At 45.3% G+C, this 20000-nt stretch overlaps 1 long non-coding RNA gene across 1 annotated transcript in view; it reads left to right on the top strand.

Moving 5' to 3' along the window:
* LOC139760322 (uncharacterized) overlaps positions 1–20000 on the top strand; it is a 350651-nt gene that overhangs the window by 256613 nt on the left and 74038 nt on the right. The window contains exon 3 of the long non-coding RNA XR_011715311.1: positions 12257–12302. This is a non-coding gene — a long non-coding RNA (uncharacterized lncRNA). The remainder of the gene's footprint in view (positions 1–12256; positions 12303–20000) is intronic.

The raw sequence follows: 20000 nt of genomic DNA, 5'->3' as shown, positions 1-20000 counted from the left end.
ACCTACACCACCACCTACACCACCACCTACACCACCACCTACACCACCACCTACACCACCACCTACACCACCACCTACACCACCACCTACACCACCACCTACACCACCACCTACACCACCACCTACACCACCACCTACACCACCACCTACACCACCACCTACACCACCACCTACACCACCACCTACACCACCACCTACACCACCACCTACACCACCACCTACACCACCACCTACACCACCACCTACACCACCACCTACACCACCACCTACACCACCACCTACACCACCACCTACACCACCACCTACACCACCACCTACACCACCACCTACACCACCACCTACACCACCACCTACACCACCACCTACACCACCACCTACACCACCACCTACACCACCACCTACACCACCACCTACACCACCACCTACACCACCACCTACACCACCACCTACACCACCACCACCTCCACCCACCACCTCCACCCACCACCTCCACCCACCACCTCCACCCACCACCTCCACCCACCACCTCCACCCACCACCTCCACCCACCACCTCCACCCACCACCTCCACCCACCACCTCCACCCACCACCTCCACCCACCACCTCCACCCATCACCTGCACCACCACCTACACCACCACCTACACCACCACCTACACCACCACCTACACCACCACCTACACCACCACCTACACCACCACCTACACCACCACCTACACCACCACCTACACCACCACCTACACCACCACCTACACCACCACCTACACCACCACCTACACCACCACCTACACCACCACCTACACCACCACCTACACCACCACCTACACCACCACCTACACCACCACCTACACCACCACCTACACCACCACCTACACCACCACCTACACCACCACCTACACCACCACCTACACCACCACCTACACCACCACCACCTCCACCCACCACCTCCACCCACCACCTCCACCCACCACCTCCACCCACCACCTCCACCCACCACCTCCACCCACCACCTCCACCCACCACCTCCACCCACCACCTCCACCCACCACCTCCACCCACCACCTCCACCCACCACCTCCACCCACCACCTCCACCCACCACCTCCACCCACCACCTCCACCCACCACCTCCACCCACCACCTCCACCCACCACCTCCACCCACCACCTCCACCCACCACCTCCACCCACCACCTCCACCCACCACCTCCACCCACCACCTCCACCCACCACCTCCACCCACCACCTCCACCCACCACCTCCACCCACCACCTCCACCCACCACCTCCACCCACCACCTCCACCCACCACCTCCACCCACCACCTCCACCCACCACCTCCACCCACCACCTCCACCCACCACCTCCACCCACCACCTCCACCCACCACCTCCACCCACCACCTCCACCCACCACCTCCTAAAAATGGGGCATTGCAATTTTAAGAAAATCTGAGTTGATTAATTTTTCAGAAAACGTTACCCAAATTATCGCTTCCCTAGTAAAGAGAATGATAAAATCACAGACAATGTCTTCATCATTTTTAAAAAAAGATTACGATTTTTAAAATTCATGATTTTTAAATTCGTGATTTTTAAAAATCATGATTTTTAAGAGACACAGATATGAAAATAACTATGTGTAACTAGTATATATAATTTCTAATAGCTAGTATACTAATACGTGTGATGTATACTAATATAATGATATATATAAAATACGCTAATACATATAATGTATACCTTCTTAGAAAGCATTCCAATTATGCGTATATTGCCATTTGATATACTTACGTGTATACCATATCAGATGTATAACATGTCTCAGCATGTATACGAACTCAAAACATGAGTACCATGTCATTGCATGTATATCAACTAATGTATACCATCTCATCACATGTATACCACATCACATGTATTGCCTTGTTGTTGCCATCATACTCACTGGCACTACATACATAGCGCGTATACCAACTCATATGTATGTATACCATCTCATAGCATGTGTACCACATTATGTGGACACTGTCTTCCAGTATACATACCATAACGTCACTTGAATTATCTTTTTCAGAGCATGTATAATTCGCTCGTGTAAAACAGGTCATACATGATAGACATAACACATTACAACATGTATACCGCTTCACACACACACACACACACACACACACACACACACACACACACGTGTAAAACTCTCTCTCTCTCTCTCTCTCTCTCTCTCTCTCTCTCTCTCTCTCTCTCTCTCTCTCTCTCTCTCTCTCTCTCTCTCTCTCTCCCCTACCCACTTTGCTCTCAACTTCCTTCCCTCTGTCCCAATCCTCTTCCCTCCTCCTTCCCTCCCACCACCTCCTCCCTCTCCTCCCTCCCGCCCCTTTAAAACACGAGAGAATTAAACCATCGTTTGTCCGGGTTTATTTACGAGGCGGTTTTATTTGAGCGGAGTAACACACATAATTTGGTGATAGGAGTGGTGGCGCCCCTACCTTCCCCCACGAGTTGTGGCCAAATTTACATACCCCTCTTAAATGGTGGGAGGGGCGATCTGGGGGCCAAGCATGGGGAGGAGGAGGAGGAGGAGGAGGAGGAGGAGGAGGAGGAGGAGGAGGAGGAGCCGGGGGTGAGGTGCTTTACGGGTTAGGGGAGGAGGGAGGAGGGAGGGAGGAGAGCGAAGAGTGGGAGGAGAAGATGGAGGAGTGGAAGATGAAAGAGTAGGAGAGGAAAAAGTTGACGATGGTGAAGGGAGAAGGGAAGGATAAAGAAGAAGAAGAAGAAGAAGAAGAAGAAGAAGAAGAAGAAGAAGAAGAAGAAAAGAAGAGAGGGAGGATAAAGAGGAAGGGGAGGGGAAGGATAAAGAAGAAGAAGAGGAAGAAGAAGAAGAAGAAGAGGAAGAAGAAGAAGAAGAAGAGGAAGAAGAAGAAGAAGAAGAGGAAGAAGAAGAAGAAGAAGAGGAAGAAGAAGAAGAAGAAGAGAAGGATAGAGAGGAAGGGGAAGGGAATGATAAAGAAGAAGAAGAAGAAGAAGAGAATTATGATGAGGATGAGGAGGAGGAGGAGGAAAAAAAATAAAGAGAAAAAGATTACCGATAGTTTTTATAAATGGGTGATAAATGGACGGATAAGTGAACAAGTGAGAGAGAGAGAGAGAGAGAGAGAGAGAGAGAGAGAGAGAGAGAGAGAGAGAGAGAGAGAGAGAGAGAAGCCATGACCTCATAGAGTGACTACAAAATTTAGATATACAGAAACAGAGAGACAAATGGAAGAGACATCAAACCACAGCAAACCGTACCCACTCGTCCAAAACATTATCTCCTCCTCCTCCTCCTCCTTTGTTCCTCTTGCTCCTCTTCCTCCCCTCCTCTTCCTCCTCTTCCTCCCCTCCCTCTTCCTCCCCTTCCTCCCCTCCTCTTCCTCCTCTTCCTCCTCCTTCTCTTCCCCTCCGCTTCCTCCTGTTCCTCCTCCTTCTCTTCCCCTCCGCTTCCTCCTCCTCCTCCTCCTCCTCCTCCTCCTATTACTATTACTACTACTGTTCCTCCTCTTCCTACCCTCCTCTTCCTCCCCTTCCTCCCCTCCTCTTCCTCCTGTTCCTCCTCCTTCTCTTCCCCTCCGCTTCCTCCTGTTCCTCCTCCTTCTCTTCCCCTCCTCCTCCTCCTCCTCCTATTACTATTACTATTACTACTACTGTTCCTCCTCTTCCTCCCCTTCTCTTCCTCCTGTTCCTCCCCCTTCTCTTCCCCTCCGCTTCCTCCTGTTCCTCCCCATCTCTTCCCCTCCGCTTCCTCCTCCTCCTCCTCCTCCTCCTCCTCTGCCGTCACACCTGACGGTGAGGGTGTGGAGGTGTGGGGACGTGTCTCCTCAGTAATCATATAAACGCAGCACGTGAACGCCTCCCCAGAGTGGCTCCTGCCCACACCTCCACCATTTTTACAACACTGCCACCCACCACCAACCCACCACACACCCACCACCAACCCACCACACACCCACCACCAACTCACGACGAACCACCACCAACCCACCACCAACTACCAACCCACCACACACCCACCACCAACTCACGACGAACCACCACCAACCCACCACCAACGACCAACCCACCACCAACCCACCGTGCCCACCACCAGCCCACCAACCCACCCTACCTACTACCAACCCATCAACTCACCCATTCACCCACCACCAACCACCAACCCACTCACCCACCCGCCAAACACCTACTACCACCAACTCTACTCACCACCAACCCACCACCTACCTACCACCTACCCACCCATTCACCAACCCACCACACACCACCAACCCACCACCCCACCCACTCACTCACCTAACACCAACCCACCCACCAACCCATCCACCACCACCCTACACACACACACACACACCAGTTCGGTACCACACACAAGTACATTTGGGGAGGTTAGGGGGGTGGGTGGGGGGGGGGGGAAGTGGGCTTGGCTTATGTGAGGTGGGTAAGTGGGTCGCTTACTGACGGGGATGAGGTGAGGAGGGAGGGATTCGAACACCGCCAACACCAGTATGCTGAAGGGGAGGCGAGCGAGGTGCGACCATATAATCCCCCATGGTCGTTTTCCTTGAAGTCTTATGGACGTTTTATTTTCTTAATTTTTTTTTTTTTTGGACCACGAGTCTTCTCGTTTATATTCGTGAGTATAAACAAGGTGAACTGGTGTCTTGGTAGTCTGTTAATTATATGATTAATTACAGAGAAGTGATTAAGTAATTAAGAGCAATTGATACTATACCATTTATTTATTCATTTTGTTTCTCCTTGGGCCTTAAGCAGGGCTATATATGAGTTTCATGTAACATATACATCTTTTTATAGACATCTTTTTATTGCAACTAAAAACAATTATCAGAAATATGTTAATGAACTTATTTTTGGTGGTGGTAAGTGTGGTCATAGCATAGTGAGGGGTTCCATAGTGATGGGTGGTGGGGTTCAACCAGGATTCACATTTGTGTGGTGATGGGTGGTAAGGTTCAACCAGGGTTCACATTTGTGTGGTGATGGGTGGTGAGGTTCAACCAGGGTTCACATTTGTGTGGTGATGGGAGGTGAGGTTCAACCAGGGTTCACATTTGTGTGGTGATGGGTGGTGAGGTTCAACCAGGGTTCACATTTGTGTGGTGATGGGTGGTAAGGTTCAACCAGGGTTCACATTTGTGTGGTGATGGGTGGTAAGGTTCAACCAGGGTTCACATTTGTGTGGTGATGGGTGGTGGGGTTCAGCCAGGGTTCACATCTGTGTGGTGATGGGTGGTGAGGTTCAACCAGGGTTCACATTTGTGTGGTGATGGGTGGTGGGGTTCAGCCAGGGTTCACATCTGTGTGGTGATGGGTGGTGAGGTTCAACCAGGGTTCACATTTGTGTGGTGATGGGTTTTGGGGTTCAGCCAGGTGTTCACAACTGTGAGGTGATGGGTGGTTGGGGGGTTCAGCCAGGGTTCACTTAAGGTTATGGGTAATGGGGTTCAGCCAGGTGTTCACAGCTGTGAGGTGATGGGTGGTTGGGGGGTTCAGCCAGGGTTCAGGAGAGCCCTACCGTTTCATATCTCGGGCCACAGGCAGGTTTTTGTGCCACATTCCGCGCAGTTTCAGACCCTCGGGGAAGCGCGCGTCGGGGGCCAGGATTCTTTGCTTTTGCGCGATCCTGTCGCACAGACCGAGCATCAAGGGTGATGGATACACACTCTCTCTCTCTCTCTCTCTCTCTCTCTCTCTCTCTCTCTCTCTCTCTCTCTCTCTCTCTCTCTCTCTCTCTCACACACACACGCACGGAAATCGCACCATAACCTTCTAAGTTTTTTAACTGAATTGATGACAGTGGACAGTTTTTCGAAGGATGTGTGGAGTGAACAGCCACGGGACTTAGCATGATATTACGCAAGACACTTGTTCAAAAGCTGATGTCAAGAATGACTTTTATAGGATATGAATGGGAGGTGATTGGCATGTTTTTGGGGGGAACAAAAACCTGTAAGTTACGGGGGATGTATGGTAGTTGAAAAAGGGGAAAAAGAAAGGGGGCCTTGTTCCACCTAAAAGGGATTAGAAGGATCGAGAGTTGGAGCTTTTTTCGTAAAAAACAAATACTTAAAAAGGGTCGAGAGATGGGCTTTACTTATCTATGAGTACTTAAAAAAGGGCGATGGATGGGGCTTTTAAATTATCAAAAAGTACTTAAAGGCCAGAGATGGGGGTTTACTTATCTACGAGTATTGAGGGGGGTCCCAGAGATGGGGCTTTTCTTTTCTGCGAGTACTTAAGAGGACCGAGAGATGGGGGTTTTCTTATCTACGAGTACTTAAGAGGGCCGAGAGATGGGGCTTTTCTTATCTACGAGTACTTAAGAGGATCGAGAGATGGGGCTTTACTTATCTACGAGTACTTAAGAGGATCGAGAGATGGGGCTTTACTTATCTACGAGTACTTAAGAGGACCGAGAGATGGGGCTTTACTTATCTACGAGTACTTAAGAGGATCGAGAGATGGGGCTTTACTTATCTACGAGTACTTAAGAGGACCGAGAGATGGGGCTTTACTTATCTACGAGTACTTAAGAGGACCGAGAGATGGGGCTTTACTTATCTACGAGTACTTAAGAGGACCGAGAGATGGGGCTTTACTTATCTACGAGTACTTAAGAGGACCGAGAGATGGGGCTTTACTTATCTACGAGTACTTAAGAGGACCGAGAGATGGGGCTTTACTTATCTACGAGTACTTAAGAGGACCGAGAGATGGGGCTTTACTTATCTACGAGTACTTAAGAGGACCGAGAGATGGGGCTTTACTTATCTACGAGTACTTAAGAGGACCGAGAGATGGGGCTTTACTTATCTACGAGTACTTAAGAGGACCGAGAGATGGGGCTTTACTTATCTACGAGTACTTAAGAGGACCGAGAGATGGGGCTTTACTTATCTACGAGTACTTAAGAGGACCGAGAGATGGGGCTTTACTTATCTACGAGTACTTAAGAGGACCGAGAGATGGGGCTTTACTTATCTACGAGTACTTAAGAGGACCGAGAGATGGGGCTTTACTTATCTACGAGTACTTAAGAGGACCGAGAGATGGGGCTTTACTTATCTACGAGTACTTAAGAGGACCGAGAGATGGGGCTTTACTTATCTACGAGTACTTAAGAGGACCGAGAGATGGGGCTTTACTTATCTACGAGTACTTAAGAGGACCGAGAGATGGGGCTTTACTTATCTACGAGTACTTAAGAGGACCGAGAGATGGGGCTTTACTTATCTACGAGTACTTAAGAGGACCGAGAGATGGGGCTTTACTTATCTACGAGTACTTAAGAGGACCGAGAGATGGGGCTTTACTTATCTACGAGTACTTAAGAGGACCGAGAGATGGGGCTTTACTTATCTACGAGTACTTAAGAGGACCGAGAGATGGGGCTTTACTTATCTACGAGTACTTAAGAGGACCGAGAGATGGGGCTTTACTTATCTACGAGTACTTAAGAGGACCGAGAGATGGGGCTTTACTTATCTACGAGTACTTAAGAGGACCGAGAGATGGGGCTTTACTTATCTACGAGTACTTAAGAGGACCGAGAGATGGGGCTTTACTTATCTACGAGTACTTAAGAGGACCGAGAGATGGGGCTTTACTTATCTACGAGTACTTAAGAGGACCGAGAGATGGGGCTTTACTTATCTACGAGTACTTAAGAGGACCGAGAGATGGGGCTTTACTTATCTACGAGTACTTAAGAGGACCGAGAGATGGGGCTTTACTTATCTACGAGTACTTAAGAGGACCGAGAGATGGGGCTTTACTTATCTACGAGTACTTAAGAGGACCGAGAGATGGGGCTTTACTTATCTACGAGTACTTAAGAGGACCGAGAGATGGGGCTTTACTTATCTACGAGTACTTAAGAGGACCGAGAGATGGGGCTTTACTTATCTACGAGTACTTAAGAGGACCGAGAGATGGGGCTTTACTTATCTACGAGTACTTAAGAGGACCGAGAGATGGGGCTTTACTTATCTACGAGTACTTAAGAGGACCGAGAGATGGGGCTTTACTTATCTACGAGTACTTAAGAGGACCGAGAGATGGGGCTTTACTTATCTACGAGTACTTAAGAGGACCGAGAGATGGGGCTTTACTTATCTACGAGTACTTAAGAGGACCGAGAGATGGGGCTTTACTTATCTACGAGTACTTAAGAGGACCGAGAGATGGGGCTTTACTTATCTACGAGTACTTAAGAGGACCGAGAGATGGGGCTTTACTTATCTACGAGTACTTAAGAGGACCGAGAGATGGGGCTTTACTTATCTACGAGTACTTAAGAGGACCGAGAGATGGGGCTTTACTTATCTACGAGTACTTAAGAGGACCGAGAGATGGGGCTTTACTTATCTACGAGTACTTAAGAGGACCGAGAGATGGGGCTTTACTTATCTACGAGTACTTAAGAGGACCGAGAGATGGGGCTTTACTTATCTACGAGTACTTAAGAGGACCGAGAGATGGGGCTTTACTTATCTACGAGTACTTAAGAGGACCGAGAGATGGGGCTTTACTTATCTACGAGTACTTAAGAGGACCGAGAGATGGGGCTTTACTTATCTACGAGTACTTAAGAGGACCGAGAGATGGGGCTTTACTTATCTACGAGTACTTAAGAGGACCGAGAGATGGGGCTTTACTTATCTACGAGTACTTAAGAGGACCGAGAGATGGGGCTTTACTTATCTACGAGTACTTAAGAGGACCGAGAGATGGGGCTTTACTTATCTACGAGTACTTAAGAGGACCGAGAGATGGGGCTTTACTTATCTACGAGTACTTAAGAGGACCGAGAGATGGGGCTTTACTTATCTACGAGTACTTAAGAGGACCGAGAGATGGGGCTTTACTTATCTACGAGTACTTAAGAGGACCGAGAGATGGGGCTTTACTTATCTACGAGTACTTAAGAGGACCGAGAGATGGGGCTTTACTTATCTACGAGTACTTAAGAGGACCGAGAGATGGGGCTTTACTTATCTACGAGTACTTAAGAGGACCGAGAGATGGGGCTTTACTTATCTACGAGTACTTAAGAGGACCGAGAGATGGGGCTTTACTTATCTACGAGTACTTAAGAGGACCGAGAGATGGGGCTTTACTTATCTACGAGTACTTAAGAGGACCGAGAGATGGGGCTTTACTTATCTACGAGTACTTAAGAGGACCGAGAGATGGGGCTTTACTTATCTACGAGTACTTAAGAGGACCGAGAGATGGGGCTTTACTTATCTACGAGTACTTAAGAGGACCGAGAGATGGGGCTTTACTTATCTACGAGTACTTAAGAGGACCGAGAGATGGGGCTTTACTTATCTACGAGTACTTAAGAGGACCGAGAGATGGGGCTTTACTTATCTACGAGTACTTAAGAGGACCGAGAGATGGGGCTTTACTTATCTACGAGTACTTAAGAGGACCGAGAGATGGGGCTTTACTTATCTACGAGTACTTAAGAGGACCGAGAGATGGGGCTTTACTTATCTACGAGTACTTAAGAGGACCGAGAGATGGGGCTTTACTTATCTACGAGTACTTAAGAGGACCGAGAGATGGGGCTTTACTTATCTACGAGTACTTAAGAGGACCGAGAGATGGGGCTTTACTTATCTACGAGTACTTAAGAGGACCGAGAGATGGGGCTTTACTTATCTACGAGTACTTAAGAGGACCGAGAGATGGGGCTTTACTTATCTACGAGTACTTAAGAGGACCGAGAGATGGGGCTTTACTTATCTACGAGTACTTAAGAGGACCGAGAGATGGGGCTTTACTTATCTACGAGTACTTAAGAGGACCGAGAGATGGGGCTTTACTTATCTACGAGTACTTAAGAGGACCGAGAGATGGGGCTTTACTTATCTACGAGTACTTAAGAGGACCGAGAGATGGGGCTTTACTTATCTACGAGTACTTAAGAGGACCGAGAGATGGGGCTTTACTTATCTACGAGTACTTAAGAGGACCGAGAGATGGGGCTTTACTTATCTACGAGTACTTAAGAGGACCGAGAGATGGGGCTTTACTTATCTACGAGTACTTAAGAGGACCGAGAGATGGGGCTTTACTTATCTACGAGTACTTAAGAGGACCGAGAGATGGGGCTTTACTTATCTACGAGTACTTAAGAGGACCGAGAGATGGGGCTTTACTTATCTACGAGTACTTAAGAGGACCGAGAGATGGGGCTTTACTTATCTACGAGTACTTAAGAGGACCGAGAGATGGGGCTTTACTTATCTACGAGTACTTAAGAGGACCGAGAGATGGGGCTTTACTTATCTACGAGTACTTAAGAGGACCGAGAGATGGGGCTTTACTTATCTACGAGTACTTAAGAGGACCGAGAGATGGGGCTTTACTTATCTACGAGTACTTAAGAGGACCGAGAGATGGGGCTTTACTTATCTACGAGTACTTAAGAGGACCGAGAGATGGGGCTTTACTTATCTACGAGTACTTAAGAGGACCGAGAGATGGGGCTTTACTTATCTACGAGTACTTAAGAGGACCGAGAGATGGGGCTTTACTTATCTACGAGTACTTAAGAGGACCGAGAGATGGGGCTTTACTTATCTACGAGTACTTAAGAGGACCGAGAGATGGGGCTTTACTTATCTACGAGTACTTAAGAGGACCGAGAGATGGGGCTTTACTTATCTACGAGTACTTAAGAGGACCGAGAGATGGGGCTTTACTTATCTACGAGTACTTAAGAGGACCGAGAGATGGGGCTTTACTTATCTACGAGTACTTAAGAGGACCGAGAGATGGGGCTTTACTTATCTACGAGTACTTAAGAGGACCGAGAGATGGGGCTTTACTTATCTACGAGTACTTAAGAGGACCGAGAGATGGGGCTTTACTTATCTACGAGTACTTAAGAGGACCGAGAGATGGGGCTTTACTTATCTACGAGTACTTAAGAGGACCGAGAGATGGGGCTTTACTTATCTACGAGTACTTAAGAGGACCGAGAGATGGGGCTTTACTTATCTACGAGTACTTAAGAGGACCGAGAGATGGGGCTTTACTTATCTACGAGTACTTAAGAGGACCGAGAGATGGGGCTTTACTTATCTACGAGTACTTAAGAGGACCGAGAGATGGGGCTTTACTTATCTACGAGTACTTAAGAGGACCGAGAGAATTTTACCCAATTCTGAAAACTCATATTACACAAATGATTTAGTCTGCCTCAAAAAAAAAAAAGTGGAAGTTTTGTTTAATTCCCGTAAATTCTTCTCTTCTGAAAAGTTGTTTCGTTTATACAAAGGATTCATCTGTCCTTGTACGTAGTGCTGTTACCACCTCTGGGGTGGTTTGAGCTCTATCAAACTTGCTAGAAAGAAGTGAGTTTGAAGCCGTTTGACTTAACGACTCTCCCAGGCTAACCTTACAAGTTAACCCACTTACCCTAGTCTGTAATGTTGCTTCACTTTCCCCACTATATAGGTATTACTTCTTTTTTTGTGTTTTTTTTTTTTTTTTTTGCTCTCGAGAGAACTGGCTGTATGTTTTCCCTCCACCTCCACTTGACTCAATATTAGTTGGCACGTTGATACTGTGTGGCCGTTGGCAACTCAAGGGTGGGCCGTTTTGATAACTGTTTCTTTTCCTACACCTCGAAGCTCTTGGAACTCACTGCCTTCTCATGTCTCTCCTAACGAGTACGACCTGGCCCTTCTTTAAAGACAGGGGTCTCCATTTTCTTCGAAATTCTGAAGAAGTTTGTCTCTTTCGTTTTCTATCTTTCCTCTCATTAGCACTCTTCGCATTTTGGTAAAGCCCTGGCCTCGATGCGGAGTCTTCAGCATCAAAAAAAAAAAAAGACTGAAAAAAGGAGAGACTCTAACGAGATTTGATAGAAAGTCTCAAAATACTAAATATCTTTGAGAAAATATTACAAGTTCCTCTCTTTAGATTGTGTGAAATTATAAAGAAAGGATGTATATGATATTAACATGTGCACACTGTGCAAGCTTTCCTCTTTCTTTCTTTCTTTTTGTCGTAGATTTGATCTAAAGGATCACTCGATATCGCCGTTGTAAGTATAATGAATATCGTAAATTCAGTCAGTCATGCAAATATTTCACTGATATCAGTTAACACTCCTTGACCCTTTTAAAGAGGGGAAAACACATTCAGATTCCCTGTTAACATAGAACTTTAACTTTTATCCACAGATCTGAAGCTGCTCCCCGAAGTGACTTGACCAAACACCAGATTAAGGTATTTAACTCATTCACACTTTCCTATAGAATTTCCACGGTAGTATAGCTTCTATATACAGTGCGTTATATGGTGTTCTTTAATTATTCTCCTGCTGGGTGTATTGCTAGAAGGAGTGCTGGGTAAGGTAGGCGCCTTGTGCTCAGTTATCCTGCCTCCAGCTTATATAGATAAGGATCTAAGTGTTGTCCAGCAGATAACCTCGTCATGGACCATCAGGACTCTTGTCCTACCCAAGTATGCCCATGTCCTCTCTCTCTTTACCACCACCACCACCACCAACATCTTCATCCCTTCTCCACCACTACCCAGCTCCCTCCAACACTGCCTCCTCCACAACCCCTCTCCTTTATGTTCCTTTCCATCCTCCACCCATACTTACTCCACCACCAACAGACATTCAACAGCAATACGGAAAATACGGATTTTTTCAAGGCTGATTTTAATCAGCCACAATAGAAAATTAGTTATACCAAGATCAATAGACCAAATCGATTGTGTTGTGGGATTTATGAATCCGATTTGTCTTGAACGAGAGGGTTCATAAATCCGTTTTTCCAGGGGCCGTAAATCTATAAATCCTTCTAACCAGGACAACAGGATTGATAAATCCGGTTCTCTAGGACAACAGGATTTACGAATTCGTTCCCTTAGGGCAACAGGATTTACGAATTCGTTCCCTTTGGACAACAGGATTTACGAATTCGTTCCCTTAGGACAACAGGATTTACGAATTCGTTCCCTTAGGACAACAGGATTTACGAATTCGTTCCCTTTGGACAACAGGATTTACGAATTCGTTCCCTTATGACAACAGGATTTACGAATTCGTTCCCTTAGGACAACAGGATTTACGAATTCGTTCCCTTAGGGCAACAGGATTTACGAATTCGTTCCCTTAGGACAACAGGATTTACGAGTTCGTTCCCTTAGGGCAACAGGATTTACGAATTCGTTCCCTTAGGACAACAGGATTTACGAGTTCGTTCCCCTAGGGCAACAGGATTTACGAGTTCGTTCCCTTAGGACAACAGGATTTACGACTTCGTTCCCTTATGACAACAGGATTTACGAATTCGTTCCCTTAGGACAACAGGATTTACGAATTCGTTCCCTTAGGGCAACAGGATTTACGAATTCGTTCCCTTAGGACAACAGGATTTACGAGTTCGTTCCCTTAGGGCAACAGGATTTACGAATTCGTTCCCTTAGGAGAACAGGATTTACGACTTCGTTCCCTTAGGAGAACAGGATTTACGACTTCGTTCCCTTAGGACAACAGGATTTACGAATTCGTTCCCTTTGGACAACAGGATTTACGAATTCATTCCCTTAGGAGAACAGGATTTACGAATTCGTTCCCTTAGGACAACAGGATTTGCGAATTCGTTCCCTTTGGACAACAGGATTTACGAATTCGTTCCCTTTGGACAACAGGATTTACGAATTCGTTCCCTTAGGACAACAGGATTTACGAATTCATTCCCTTAGGAGAACAGGATTTACGAATTCGTTCCCTTTGGACAACAGGATTTACGAATTCGTTCCCTTTGGACAACAGGATTTACGAATTCATTCCCTTAGGAGAACAGGATTTACGAATTCGTTCCCTTAGGACAACAGGATTTGCGAATTCGTTCCCTTTGGACAACAGGATTTACGAATTCGTTCCCTTTGGACAACAGGATTTACGAATTCGTTCCCTTAGGACAACAGGATTTACGAATTCATTCCCTTAGGAGAACAGGATTTACGAATTCGTTCCCTTAGGACAACAGGATTTACGAATTCGTTCCCTTTGGACAACAGGATTTACGAATTCGTTCCCTTTGGACAACAGGATTTACGAGTTCGTTCCCTTAGGACAACAGGATTTACGAATTCGTTCCCTTAGGGCAACAGGATTTACGAATTCGTTCCCTTAGGGCAACAGGATTTACGAATTCGTTCCCTTAGGGCAACAGGATACACAGACCTGACGCAGCAAAATAGATCTGCCAAACAGCACAGGCTTCTATGACAGGATTCTCAAATCCGGTTTGCTCGTGCGGCAGAAGTCGTAAATCCGTTCTTCTACGGAATGCGGATTTATAGATCCATTTCTTTAGCTCGTCGTCTTCGTCGTCAGCGAAAGCCGGGCAGCCAGCAGGCCACCAGCCATCCCATTTCACAGGAACCAATGAATATTCAAAGTTCACATCTGCCGCTCTCTTACCTGTTGGCTTATTATATGCCACAGCGGGATATGGCAGGGGTTACTGCAAGTGTGTGTGTGTGTGTGTGTGTAATTACCTATTTGTACTGTACGGGGGAGGGAGTTCTACACTCGTGCGGCCCCCATCTCTTGAACTTTCCCTACTATCATACAACTTTTTAAACACTTTTATACTGTCCACATTTATAGTTTTTATCATTCATTCTGTCCCATTCATCCGTCACTCTTATAAAGATACATTTTTAATGTCTTCAAAAATGTTTCTTGTCCAGTTTCATGTAAAAAAATCAAGAAAAAAACTTTTAGTTTTTGTGGTTTTACATCTTGATGAAATGTTCACTTCTAACGTCATCAGACTGGTTTACAAACTCATGGATTGTGGTCAAGTCACCCCTTACTCTATTCTCTTCTATGGTGGAAAATCTAAAGCCTTTATCCTCCCACTGTAGCTCACCTCCCTTACTCCTAGCACCATGTGTGTTACCCTCATCTGGACCTTCTCTATTAGATCTTAATGCCACTGTGTTTCCAGTTAGCAAAATTGTGAAGTATACTCAAATTCTGGCGTAATGTAGTAAGATGGGAACAGATGCCTGAATATTTCCTTATCCTTCCTTACTTGAAAAGCAATTCTGATATTTGCCACCAGACAGTTTTTCTCCTTCGCTCTAAGGTAGGGGCGCTGGCGGCGATAGGTTGGGTACAGTGTCGTCTTCCAAGTCCCTCCTCACACACAGGTTCCTGCCGCTTATTTTCCTTCTAGATCATAATCATATCGAGTCCCTCTTTCACACTGTCAGATCCTCATTACCTTGCGTGTCAACTTGGTGTTGAATCTCATTAACCATATATAAGACCAACTGTAAGAGTCCGTCTAGGATCCCCTCGTACGTTGATGCAACCCCCCATCCCTTGTTTATTTCCCTCTTGGCCTTGGCATCATCCTTAAAGATACATAGGTAGGAGTCCAGACCTTCTGGTGAGTCATATATGTATATATGGATCAAGAAGAGCCACGGTTCCAGACCTGAACCTTGTGGATGTATATATCTGTTTGTATGTATATATGGATCAAGAAGAGCCATGGTTCCAGACCTGAACCTTATGGATGTATATGGCTGTTTGTATGTAATTATCTAAGTATGTTTATATATGTTAGCTGCACTGTGTGTGTGTATGTGTGTGTGTGTGTGTGTGTGTGTGTGTGTGTGTGTGTGTGTGTGTGTGTGTCTGTATGTGTATTTTATACATTTGTATGTGTATGTCTATGATTTCATATGTATGTGTTTGATTGTGTGTACATAAGTGGGCGTTTGTGTGGTTAGCTGTTTATGTGTATATGTGTGCTTGAGTGCGTTCGTATATATGATCGTGCACATATATGTAAGCATTTGTGTGCATTAATGTGTATATGTGTGTGACTGTTGGTGTACGTGAGTATGTTTTGCCTTTGTGTGTATTTGTGTACGTGTGTATATTTCGATTTTGTGTGTAATTTAAGTATGTGCGCATGTGTTTAAACATTTGTGTGTGCGAATGTATTGGTATACTTACCTGTCTGTACAGTAAGGGGAATTCTCCACTCACAGGTCTCCCATCTCTTCAGCTTTATCATATAATGAATTGAAATAACCCGCTGGCGTAAGGAATTATAGATGTTAAAACCACACTACTTGGAAACAACATTCATATTCTAATCCAATGTCGTCCTGGCTTTTCATAAGGTCTTCTCAGTTGAGAAGGGCACGTGGACATCCGAAACTGTTGTATTGGATTGGGACACAGATCATCAATGTCTCCATAAACCATGGGTTTTAAAAGTCGTAACTGTGCTGGATTAGAAAATAGATCATCAATGTGTCTATGAACCATGGGTTTTAGAAAGCCGAAACTGTATTGGATTAGAAAATAAATCATCCTGACTCCATATAATATGGTTCATAACCCTTAACGCACAAATTTTTAAAGGTTTTGTTGGCGATCTGAATTTACAGTCTCTACGCGTCAGGTTTTTTCCCTTCGTGTCCGCTGTGGGAGTATTAAAAGTACATTTTAAACATATTATCTAACACGTTTCTTGCTTAATTTCTTGTTATGACCTTTTGGTTGCTCTGTTATCACACCCTTCGAGGAACTGCTGGCAGTCGACAACGTCAGACTGGTTTTAAAACCTTGCAGATTGTGATCAAGTTACCCCTTACTCTTTTGTGTCCCATGGTGGCCAAATTAATGGCCTCAGACCTCTCATTGTAGCTTAGTTCCCTCAAATAATTCCTGTACCAGTTTTGCTACCCTGCTCTGGATCTTTTCTATTGTTTCGTAAGAGCCTTCATCCACCTCTTTTTTTTTTTTTGAGGGGGTTTGTTTTTTCCCTCAGTACACGCTTGTTAATAGTTTACTGGACGTATTCTTACCCATGTATTTGACTTGAGATTCTGACATTTGCCAGAAGGTAATCTGTCTTCGCGACCATCGTCCTAAAGATGGGTCTCCGGTGACAGATTGGGTATAATACCGACTTCCAAATCCCTCTAACACATATATTCCTATGTAACAATTTCCTGTGTTATCTTATTATCTTATCAGGGGCGCCACCCCCCCTCATGCCACTATGTCCCATTGTCATTACTTTGCATTTCACTCGGGTTGAATTTTGGGTGAACCTTTTGGTCAAGCTGATCCTGAAGTTTGTCTGGATCCCCTTTAGACTCATGCCAACCTTCATCACTCTCTACCTCCCTCGTTCACTCTCTACCTCTCTCGTGATCTCTCTACCTCCCTCGTTCACTCTCTACCTCTCTCGTGATCTCTCTACTTCCCTCGTTCACTTTGTACCTCTCTCGTGATCTCTCTGCCTCCCTCGTTCACTCTCTACCTCTCTCGTGATCTTTACATAATCCACAAACATATTCCACATCCAAGAGTCTCTCTTGAATGGCTATCCACTAGTAAGTAATCCAGCAGTGTCTGCTCAACGTATGCTTGTGTATATCCCTTTTTTTCAATCAGGTATTCCCCCATCAGTCCATTCCTTCTAGGACGACTTTTACATTGATGGGAGAGAGAAATGGTCCCAAGATCAATTCCATGGTGACCCCTTAACTCGTTTTGAAAAGGTTCTTCTGGCATCCCTTTCTATCTTCCTTTTCACTGTGGTAATTCCAAGTGCTTTACAGACCACACTGGTCGGCAAGACCGGAGTTCAGCGCGTTTTCCCTACCTTCTTTCTTAAAGATAGGCACGATGTTAATCCTCTCCCGTTCTCTACTCCATCCTCCAGCGACATACTAAACAACGTTTTCAGTGGCTTATCAAGTGCATCTGTGCATTCCTTCAGCACATATGACCACGACCACGAGCTTCAAACGAGTCAAGAGCCCTTGGTAATCTGTTCATATCTTTTTCAGTGCTTCACAAGACCTCCTCTCCATTCCATCTCAGTGGTGTCTGGACTACAGTGTCCACCCACTGTGAAAACACTTTGAACTCGTCATTCAGCTCCTTGTACATACATCTTTACATTCCCGTCTACAACAACGTTTCCCTCTGCGTCCTCAAGCCTGATTAGCTCCTTTTAACTAATAATTTATTCCTGATGAATTAATGAATTTCTCTTCTGGATTGTATCTTTCCGTGTCTACAACATTCCTTTCAAAAGTCTCTCTGTTCCTCCTTCCTTATCATGTTGTATTCTCCCATGATCTCTTATACCTTGCAAATGCCAGTTGGCTGTTGTGCCGACTGTATATATATATATATATATATATATATATATATATATATATATATATATATATATATATATATATATATATATATATATATATATATATATATATATATATATATATATATATATATATATATATATATATATTCTCCATCGTAAATTCATAAACTAATTTGCTTATAGAGATCTACTGTACCATATGTCTCTCCTCCCTAACCTTGCTTTTCTGTTTACGACCGAAGGTATCCATGTTCTGTCTCTCTGACTGTAGAATCCGCACAGCCTCCCATATCAATTTTCTATATCATCGTTATGAAATTCCACTTCCCCGTTCGTTTTCTCAAATAAAGTGTCTAGTTGTGTTTCATTTCTACGATTACATCTGTACTTTGAGTGTGGATTCCTCTTTGATCATTTTATGTCCTCATTAACCACGAAATCACACTCATGCGTTGTATGACTCCTTTCTCCGCATAGTGGATCGTATCTGATATTCTCAGTGGATCATATCTGATATACTCAGTGTCTATGTTACCATGTTGTAAGTGTATGATGGTGTGTATTAACCCCTGTGAGTATAGTGTCCACACAGTGGGAGTAATATAGGAGGATATAGGATATAGGATATTTTCCTGTATATGTTCTACGAGCCTGAGCCCCACTTCCTTTGAGTGTCTTCATGGGATCCGAGTTCTCCCAGTCTATCTTTTCCGTCACTGAGACATCTCATGATCCCATCTTTTATCACCTCATGACAAGTGTGTGGCTCACTCCTTCATCTGATTGTTACCTTCACCGTAATCTTTACGTCTTTGTCTTAATATTCTGATATTCTTTGAAGGATGAAGGAGTATCAGTGCTGCTATATTATTTTGTTTTTCCCCAGCAGATGCCCTACCCATTAGGAACCCCTTGAATGGGCCTTCTGCCATGATTTCTTAAGGTTTAGAAAGATTCTCTCTCTCTCTCTCTCTCTCTCTCTCTCTCTCTCTCTCTCTCTCTCTCTCTCTCTCTCTCTCTCTCTCTCTCTCTCTCTCTCTCTCTCTCTCTCTCTCTCTCTCTCTCTCTCTCTCTCTCTCTCTCTCTCTCTCTCTCTCTCTCTCTCTCTCTCTCTCTCTCTCTCTCTCTCTCTCTCTCTCTCTCTCTCTCTCTCTCTCTCTCTCTCTCTCTCTCTCTCTCTCTCTCTCTCTCTCTCTCTCTCTCTCTCTCTCTCTCTCTCTCTCTCTCTCTCTCTCTCTCTCTCTCTCTCTCTCTCTCTCTCTCTCTCTCTCTCTCTCTCTCTCTCTCTCTCTCTCTCTCTCTCTCTCTCTCTCTCTCTCTCTCTCTCTCTCTCTCATATATATATATATATGCCTCTCTTGGGTAGATCAGGTAATATATCTTGGTTATGCTTTTGCCTCTCTCACTCCATGACCATTAGGTTTGTTTCTCCCAGGTCGATCCGTGAACTCCAGCTCGCCCCCGCTCACTCACTACCAGTCCATCCACCGCGTTCATGAATGATTCTATTTTAACTGAATTTCGCATCAGGATATTCATGTCTTCTCTGTGGTAGGGGCGGTGCGGGCGTTCTGTCCTCACGCTCCTTTCGATGTCGCCTCGGGAGGATTTTGCCTTTTGACCGTATTCTTTGCCTCTCTGTGTCTCCCTCATTCCTCGGTCCATCGTCTCTTATGACTACGTCACTGAATTCCTCTCTGTCGACAGGTTTCACAGCTTACACAGGTAGTGTATAACCCCTTACTGAAGGTGA

Source organism: Panulirus ornatus, chromosome 3 (genome assembly GCF_036320965.1).
Source record: "Panulirus ornatus isolate Po-2019 chromosome 3, ASM3632096v1, whole genome shotgun sequence".
Taxonomy (NCBI): Eukaryota; Metazoa; Arthropoda; class Malacostraca; order Decapoda; family Palinuridae; genus Panulirus; species Panulirus ornatus.
This window is presented reverse-complemented; position numbering and strand designations above follow the sequence as displayed.